Here is a 9,313-nt window from a genome sequence, read left to right on the forward strand (position 1 = left end):
CGTGGTTGGTTGTTTCGCCACAAAAAAGAAGAGAGAAGCGTATCTAGTTTTTTGTAGAAGGAGGTTGGAAAAAGAAGTGGGATCATAAGGAGAATATAATTCACTTTGGGCATAAGCATCATTTTAATGGTTTCAAGACGACCCCACCAAGAAATATGCAAAGGATGCCAAGATTGTATTAGGTTTTGAACAAGCTGGAGAATGTGATGCATATTTATATCAATGGTATCTGAGAGAGAAGGAGTAAGTTCGACACCCAAATATCTTAATTTTTCTGGGGTCCATTGGAGATTGTGTGGTTTGACCAGGGAAGAGTGAGCATACTGATTTAAAGGGAGAGATTCTGTCTTGTCTTGATTTAGTTTATAGCCAGAAAGAGATGAATAGTCAGTAATAATTTGAAGAAGTTCTTGGAGAGAAATTTCAGGTTCAGAGATATAGAGAAAGACATCATCTGCATATGCAGAGAGTTTGATATCTAAATTTTTATATGTGATGCCGTGTATTTTTGGAGATTGACGAATACGAATAAGTAGAGGTTCAAGCGCCAAGTTAAATAGATAGGGTGACAAAGGGCAGCCCTGTCTTGTTCCTCTATGTAAGATAAAGGAATCTGAAAGTGTGTTATTTGCAATAATTCTAGCTGAAGGATCTGTATATAATACTTTGATCATTTGTATAAAAGAGGAGTTTGCACCAAACCATTCTAATATACTAAAGAGGTAATTCCATTCAATCCTATCAAAGGCCTTTTCTGCATCTAAAGACAAAGCAATAACAGGATGTTGAAAGGATTTTGCCAAGTGAGATAAGTGAAAAAATAATCTGGTGTTATCTGATATAAGTCGACCAGGCATGAAGCCTATTTGATTAGGATGTATTACTTTGTGGATACAGAGTTTGAGTCTATTGGCCAAGATTTTAGCATATATTTTATAATCCACATTCAGAAGTGAAATAGGTCTATAATTTTGTACAAATAGAGAGTCCTTGTTAGGTTTTGGAATAACTGTAATTATTGCTTCAGAAAAACGACTAGAGCGTATAGTAGTTGGTGTCAAATATTGAAACAGCTGATGAAGATGGAGCAGTAAGTCACTTTGAAACATTTTGTAGAATTGTGGAATTCCATCTGCTCCCGGAGATTTGCGAGATTGTAATTGTTTCAGCGCCATTCGTATTTCGTCAATATCGATTGGTTTGTCTAAGTTGGTAGAATCTGATGGGGCCCAAGTCGGGTGATCTATGTTATGGAGGAATGCAGATAATGAGGATGCTGAAGGAGTTGAATCTGACTTATATAGATTATGATAAAAGGCCTTAAATTCCTGCAGAATTCCTGTATAAGAAGTGACATTAATATGATTACTATTTTGGATAGCCGGAATCTGCAATTTGTTCTTTTTCCGTTTTAGGTAAGAGGCTAACATTTTACCGCTTTTATTACCTTCAACATAATATTTAGCTTCAGTCAGAAAAATTTGCATTCCAGCCTGTTTCGAAAGGATAGAATTATATTGGTATTTAAGTTGACATAGTGTATTGTATTGAATAGGGTCTTTGGATAAAGTAAATTTAGACTCCAGATCTGATATTTGAGTCTCTAGGTTGATTAAATCCGCATGTTCAGTTTTATGTTTATATGAAGCAATAGACACAAATTCTCCTCTTAGGGAAGCTTTAAAAGCCTCCCATGTTGTTAAAGGATTAGTATCTATAACAGGATTTTGTTGAAAATAATTCTCAATAAAAATTTTGACACGTTGTACAACCTGTTCGTCTTCTAAAAGAGAGAGTTGCATCCTCCATAAGGGCGACTTGGGATTAGGATTGACATTCCAAAAAAGGACATTGGACACCAGAGCATGATCAGATATAAGTATTGGGGATATTGAAGAACTAGCCAGAGAGTTCAAGAGTTGTTGAGAGACAAAAATGTAATCAAGACGAGAAAAGCTGTTATGAGGAATAGAATGATAAGTATATTCTCTAGCTGTAGGATGTTGCAGGTGCCAAGAATCCGTAAGATGTAATTGCGTGATAAGGGAGCGGAAAGAGATATGTGATTTTTGTTGAACCAATTTAGAGGAAGATTGTTTATCGATATGGAGGTCAAAAGGAAGGTTAAAATCTCCAGCCATTATAATCGGTAAAGGATCAAAAGATTGGACCTCGGTTAGCAAATTTAGAAAAAATTCTGGATTGTCACTATTAGGTGCGTAGACATTAACCAATAAAAGCTGAATACCACGTATCTCCGTTTGAGCTATTATCCATCTGCCATTAGAATCTATTTTTTGATTAATGATCTTGGGTTGAAGTGATGAGGAGAATAATATAGATACACCTCCTCTTCTTCCAGCGGAAGGAGAGTCAATAGCCATAGTTATCCATGGGCAGGGTTTAATTAAAATGGAGGTAGAAGAAAGGTGAGTTTCCTGCAACATAATTATATCTGGTTGTTTTCGCTTCAAATGCAATAAAACTTTTTTCCTTTTTATAGGATTATTTAAACCATTTATATTCCAGGAAACCACAGTAAGTGGTGAGTGATTACTCAGAGACATGCATTGTGTGCGTGGGCACTAGGCGGTCATCAGGAAAGAGAACACAGTTTCTTAAATACTGTAGGAGAGAGGATAAGAAGCAGTGTGCCTTGTAAGGAGAAAAATGAAAAATCTCTGTAACACAGAGCAAACCAGTGAACTTAGAACAGTAGGCAACGAGGACTATAAAAGTCCAGCCAAAGAGAACAAGAAAGAAGAACGGAGCCATCAATCAGGAGAAGCAGTGGTACACATAACCCCTCCTCTCACCATTAAAAAGACTGGTGTATTCATTAGGAGCTATACTTCATCTTTTTTTTTTTTTGTTAATTTTCTATAAACAATTTTTCTGTTATTATTATGTTTTTTTTTGTTTTTGTTTTTTTAATTTGCTATTTTTTGTTTTTTGTATTACATTTGATGTATTGTTGTTCCCCTCTAGTGATTCCAAATACAAATGTTCTTATAGATTGATTGAGCGATTCTTAAGTATGGTAAATTACATAATATATACAATTTTTTAGATAAAGAAGAAGAATCCAAAAGATAATAGAATCGTAGTTTCCAGGAATAATGTAAAGCAGCAGTATACAATAATCATTTCATGCTTCAAAATAAACAGTATGTGGACATTAGTCAAGAAAAATAAAAGCCTTAAAATAAATCAGTCAATTTGATCCCCCCCTTTTTTTTTTTTGTTAATTTTCTATAAACAATTTTTCTGTTATTATTATGTTTTTATTTTGTTTTTTTTTTAGTTTTTGTATTAAATTTGATGTATTGTTGTTCCCCTCTAGTGATTCCAAGTACAAATGTTTCTATAGATTGATCGAGCGATTCTTAAGTATGGTAAATTACATATTATATACAATTTGTAAGATAAAGAAGAAGAATCCAAAAGATAATAGAATCATAGTTTCCAGGAATAATGTAGACAGCAGTATATAATAATCATTTCATGCTTCAAACTAAACAATAGGTGGACATTAGTCAAGAAAAAAATAAAAAGCCATAAAATAAATCAGTCAATTGATCCCTTTTTTTCCCCCCTCAAATTAAATTATATTCCCATGTTCTCTCTCTTAATTATCTCTATTTCCTTTCCTATTAATTCTTAACACAAATAATGTCATAAATTGATTTTGCAACTTCTAGTGATTCCAAACACAAATGCTTCTATAAACTGGTTGAGCGATTCTTAAGAATGATAAATTACATGTTATATACAATTTTTATGATAAAGAAAAAGAAAAGAAAACCCCAAAAAATAATCATTTCATGCTGCAAAATAAACAGTAGATGGACAATAGTCAAGAAAAATAAAAAGCCATAAGATAAATCAAAATCAATCAATTTAAGCTCTCTTTTCCCCCCCCCCCTGCTAGATTAAATTATATTCCCTTTTTCTTTCTCTTAGTCATTTCTATTTTCCTTCCTATTAATTCTCAATACAAATAATGCTAAAAATTGATTTTTCAACTCAAAAAATATGGTAAAAAAAAAAAACATATCAGAAAAAATTATAAAGATAAGAAAAGAGAACCTGTAAGATAATAGAATCAAGCATTCCAGAACTAATATAGACAGCAGTATACAGTAATTAGAATATATTCCAAGATGAATAGTAGGTAGATATTAGTAATAAGCATTCCATACCAGTAAAGTAAAATAGAAAAACAATAAGCAATAAGCAGTTCAAAAGAATAGTAGATTAACAGAAATAAGGAAGAGAGAAATCATATAAGAATAAAAGAGAAAAAACATCATCTAGAAAGAGCAAGATTACTGTGCTGAGAGAAACAAGACCGGACAGAAAAAAAGAGAGTTGAGCAAAGTGATATAGAAGCAGTAATCGAGTGATAGAATGAAAGGATAAATAATAAACAGGGAGAAAATTATTGAAAACAATTATAAAGAAAAGTAAAAAAAAAGAGCAGTCAGCAGTGCGTAAGTAAAATCGTGGATTGTGAGTATGTCCAAAGAGATTCACGGAGAGTCAATCAGCCTGAGCAAGTTTGAAGGCAGTATTTATTATATGATGAATAGGACAGCATGAAGTCTTGAGTCGAAATAGGAATTAATGGGGTCCGATGATGAAAAGATTCAAAAGCACAGAGAACAGTCCATACTGAAAAGAGTAGTGAAGTTCTGTAGAGGCGAGGGCAGAGTCGGTGAATAAAGTATCGGAGGTCAAGAAGAAAGTTTTTGTTGATTCGTTAGCCGATAGAATAGCAGAGATATCAGGTACTAAAGTACTGATGCAGACAGGACTCTCAGGTGGATGACATTCCTTGCGATTGTAAATTATCCAAAAATGTTTGAAGGAGTTCAGGCGATTCAAAATGCCTTGTTGAATTATTGATAGTCACAATCATTCGGGCAGGATACTGCAGGCCATAGCGTGCCCCCATAGATTTCAGCCGTGCACGTAAGTCCAAGAAAGATTTTCGTTTTCGCGCCGTGGTTTTTGCAAGATCAGGGACAATTAAAAGTTTCTTGCCAGCATAGGTTAGATCCTTTTGTGTCTTTGCAGCGGTTAAGATTTGAAGAGCTTGAGGGTAACGTAGCAGCTTTGCTACAATCGGCCTTGGTCTTGTAAAGCCTGGTTTCATAGAAGATGGCGTTCTGTGAGCCCGCTCGAATTGAAGCGGGAGGTCCGTGGTGAGGTTTAAAAGCTTCGGCAAAGTTTCAGTGAGAAATTGAATAAGATCAGATCCCTCAGAATTCTCCTGTAGGCCAATAATTCTAACATTATTACGGCGGTTGCGGTTACAAAGATCTTCCATATCTTGATCAATTTTTTTAAAACGCTGCTGCACTTGTGTTTCAAATTGTGCAAAGGAGAGCGCCGCCATGTCAGCTCTGGTCTCTAAGGAATTAACACGTGCCACGCATGCAGCAAAGGAAGCAGTAAGCGAGTTTATTTCTGTTTTCATTTCGCAAGTAATATCATACTGCTTAGTGATAAGATCTTTCAGAGCCCGAAGCTCATCTAAAACAGCATCAGACGGAGCAGCCATGGATTTACTGGTAGACGGTTTCTCCGGTGAGGGAGGATCGTGTTTAGAACGTTTAGATCCTGTGGATTGAGTCGGAGAGTTCTCAGCTTTAGTAGATTTAGAAGCAGACATCTTATATGTCGTTAAAAGTAGTTTTATCAAAAAAATTATTTGAATAAACTTGCTCCAATTCGATGATTTAGCAAACTGTGGAGGAGAGAGGAAATCATGCGACCATCTTGCTTCCTGGCTCAACAGCGCCCCTGTTTTCAGTTTTAAAATTAGCTAGAAAAATGGATTACATGAATTACATCTTCCAGTTCTTATTTAGAAATATTAGTTTGTCAGCTTTGGCTGGTTTCAGACAATTACGCCAAGCAGCAATTTGATCTGCTGCAGAGAATATTCTTTCCAAAGGAACAGAAGTTGCTGGCGAACATAGAAACTTCTGTGCAAGCTGGTTTAGTAAAGGTAATGTCTCACATGCTAGTATATAAATACATCACCACCAGTTTTTCCAAGGGTTCTTCATGTTTATAGCATGCAAGCTCTGCACAGCATCTGAGGCTGATTTCACAATCATAGTTTGACATCAATGAAAGTCTGGCTCGTCGGAGTGTGTGGCATGGTGGTTAGAGCTATTATAGCCTCAGCTCCCTGAGGTTGTGGGTTCAAACCCCATGCTGCTCCTTGTGACTCTGGGTAAGTCACTTACTCCTCCACTGCCTCAGATACATTAGATAGATTGCGAGTCCACCGGGATAGACAGGGAAAATGCTTGAAGTACCTATATGTAAACCACTTTGAGTGGTTGTAAAACTACAAAAAGGCAATCCCTTTAATGGCAGCCACATTGGTATCTTCAACTGTTTCCCAAGAGCTGTGCTTGTGGCGCGGTGAGGTAAATCTGTACCCTGCATGCAAAATTAATTAGATGCCACAGGAGTGCTTTCTGGTGCAGTGTTGCCAGTTGGAGGCTTGATGTTTGCATCTTCATGATCTATTGTGTAGCAAATGTGGTTAATCTGATACCTCGCCATAGGTAGACTTGAATCTTGGGTCTCAGGTTTTCATTCTGGACAAAAAGTATTTTTATTCTGAAAAGTTTTTCTGTTGCAATGCACCCATCTCTTCCACTTCCTCCCTACCCCCGTCATTCACAGGTGCATTTCATTCCAAGGTGGAACAATCTGTACAGGAGGGAGCTGTAGTAATTGCAGAAAGTGGGGCTGCTGTAACTGTGAATCTTAAACTTATGTGTTTAAAAATTAGGAAAAGGAACAGGCAATAAATGAATCAAACATCTGTAGGAGTTTTAAACAAAATCTTCTCTGCCTCTGGAGGAAGACACCTGAAGAAAGCTCACAACTTATGCTTTGAAAGCCAGTTCCACTCTGCAGTACCTCAGTACTCAAAAATATTCTATATTATGTTTGGATTAATAAAGCTACAAAAGTTCTTTCAACAAAAAGCTTATTAGTTAAGTGGGTGACGAAGGCAACAGGAGACAAAGAAGAGGTCGATGGGAGAGATGGAATTGACCCAGCTGATTTCTCTAACGACTAATCATAAACCAAGAAGTAAATTTTTTACAACTCTAACAGAATTAAGCCTAGAAATGAAAACTGATGTCACCATTCACATTCTCCAGCTCTTAATACTGTTGGGAGAACGAAGAGTATTTAAGCAGAACACATTCCAAGCTTTCTCTTCAACTGCCACTTTGCAGTAACAGTGATAGGGAAAACTGGGTTTCTTAAACTGTGAATAGAGGCAGGCAGAGGAGTTGAAGCATCTCAAGTGTGAGGTAAAAGATAGAGTTGAAAGAGGGCATGTCCATAACTTTTACATTCACTCATGGAAGCCCCTCTTCCTCCATGCTACCTTTTGATATCACTCATAAACTGTTCCAGCAGATAAGTGACATGATGTAAGAGATTCTTACCCCCCCTCCCTCCAGTCTCTGCACAGGCAAAATACCGACCTGCAATCTGCTGACAAGACTCACCGTCCACCCAGTCTATACACAGGGAAAATGCCAACCCAGAACAACAGGTACAGGCTTGACTCTGCACAGAACCTGTGAATGCTTTTTCAAAAAGCCACAAGCAGCAGTTCCTACATGGTGCCCGTGGCTGACATGGAAGCCTTCCCTCTGACGCTGACATCAGAGGGAAGACTTCTGGGTTAACTGCAGACAGAATGTAGGAACAGCTGCCTGAGCTTTTTGAAGAAACAAGTGCAGCTGCCTGAATTATGAAGAAGAATCCAGTGGACCTCGTTCCCATACAGCTCTCTAGCCTGGAATTCAGTGAATTTTTTTAAAATAAAAATTTATTTAAATCGATTCAGCTGATCTGAATCAGTGAATCGGGCAGCTCTAATCTGTACTCTGTTATTAAAATCTGTAGTACCTGAATATTGGAGGGTGGCCAATGTAACACCTATTTTTAAAAAGGGTTCCAAGTGTGATCTGGGGAAACTACAGACCCATAAGCCTAACTTCAGTGCCAGGCAAAATAGTGGAAACAATTATAAAGAATAAAATTACTGAACACATAGACATAGTTTAATGGGTCAGAGCTAGCATGGATTCATCCGAGGGAGTCTTGCCTTACCAATTTGCTTCATTTCTTAGAAGGCATGAATAAAATGTTGATAAGGGTGAGCCAGTTGATGTAGATTAGAGTATCTAGATTTTCAGAAAGCTTTTGACAAAGTTCCTCATGAGAGACTCCTGAGAAAATTAGTCATGGGATAGGAGGCAATATTCTGTTGTGGATTAGGAATTGGTTACTGGACAGAAAACAAGGGGTAGTATTAAATGACCAATTTTCTTAATGGAGGAGGGTGGAGTGTTGCAGGGATCTGTACTATTAAATGATCAATTTTCTTAATGGAGGAGGGTGGAGTGTTGCAGGGATCTGTACCAGGAGTGATGCCATTTAACATGTTTATAAACGATCTGGAAATCAGAGCAAGTGAGGCAATTAAATTTGCAGAGGACACAAAACTATTCAAAGTTGTTAAAACATGCACGAACTGTGAAAAATTGCAGGAAGACTACAGGATTGGACTACTAGGCATCCAAATGACAGATGACATTTTAAGTGAACAAATGCAAAGCGATGCACATTGGGAAGAATAGTCCAAATCACAGTTTCTTGATGTGAGCAGGGCTATGGAGTCAGAGTTGAGGAATCAGGATAATTTTGGGTACCTGGAATCGGAGTCGTGGGTACCAGAAACTGAGGAGTCGGAGTTGAAGGATTTATCTACCGGCTCCACAGCCCTGGATCCGCCTTGAGAATCAGCACCCAAGAAAAAGCTGTAGGTGTCATTGTAGACAATATGCTGAAATCTTCTGCCCAGTGTGCACCGGCAGCCAAAAAAGCAAACAAGATTCTAGGAATTATTAATAAAAGGATGGTAAATAAGACCAAGAATACTATAATGTCTCTGTATCACTCCATGGTATGACCTCACCTTGAGATTGCATTTCAATTCTGGATGCTATATATCAAAAAAAGATATAACAGAATTAGAAAATGTTAAAGAAGAACAACCAAAATGATAAAAGGAATGGAACTCCTCTCATATGAGGAAAGGCTAAACAGGTTAGGGCTTTTCAGCTTGGCTGAGAAGAGATATGATTAAGGTATACAAAATCCTGAGTAGTGTACAACAGGTAAAAGTGAATTGATTTTTACTCTTTCAAAAAGTATAAAGACTAGGAGATACTCAATGAAGTTATATAGAAAAACTTTT

This window comes from Geotrypetes seraphini, chromosome 10 (genome assembly GCF_902459505.1).
Source record: "Geotrypetes seraphini chromosome 10, aGeoSer1.1, whole genome shotgun sequence".
Lineage (NCBI taxonomy): Eukaryota > Metazoa > Chordata > Amphibia > Gymnophiona > Dermophiidae > Geotrypetes > Geotrypetes seraphini.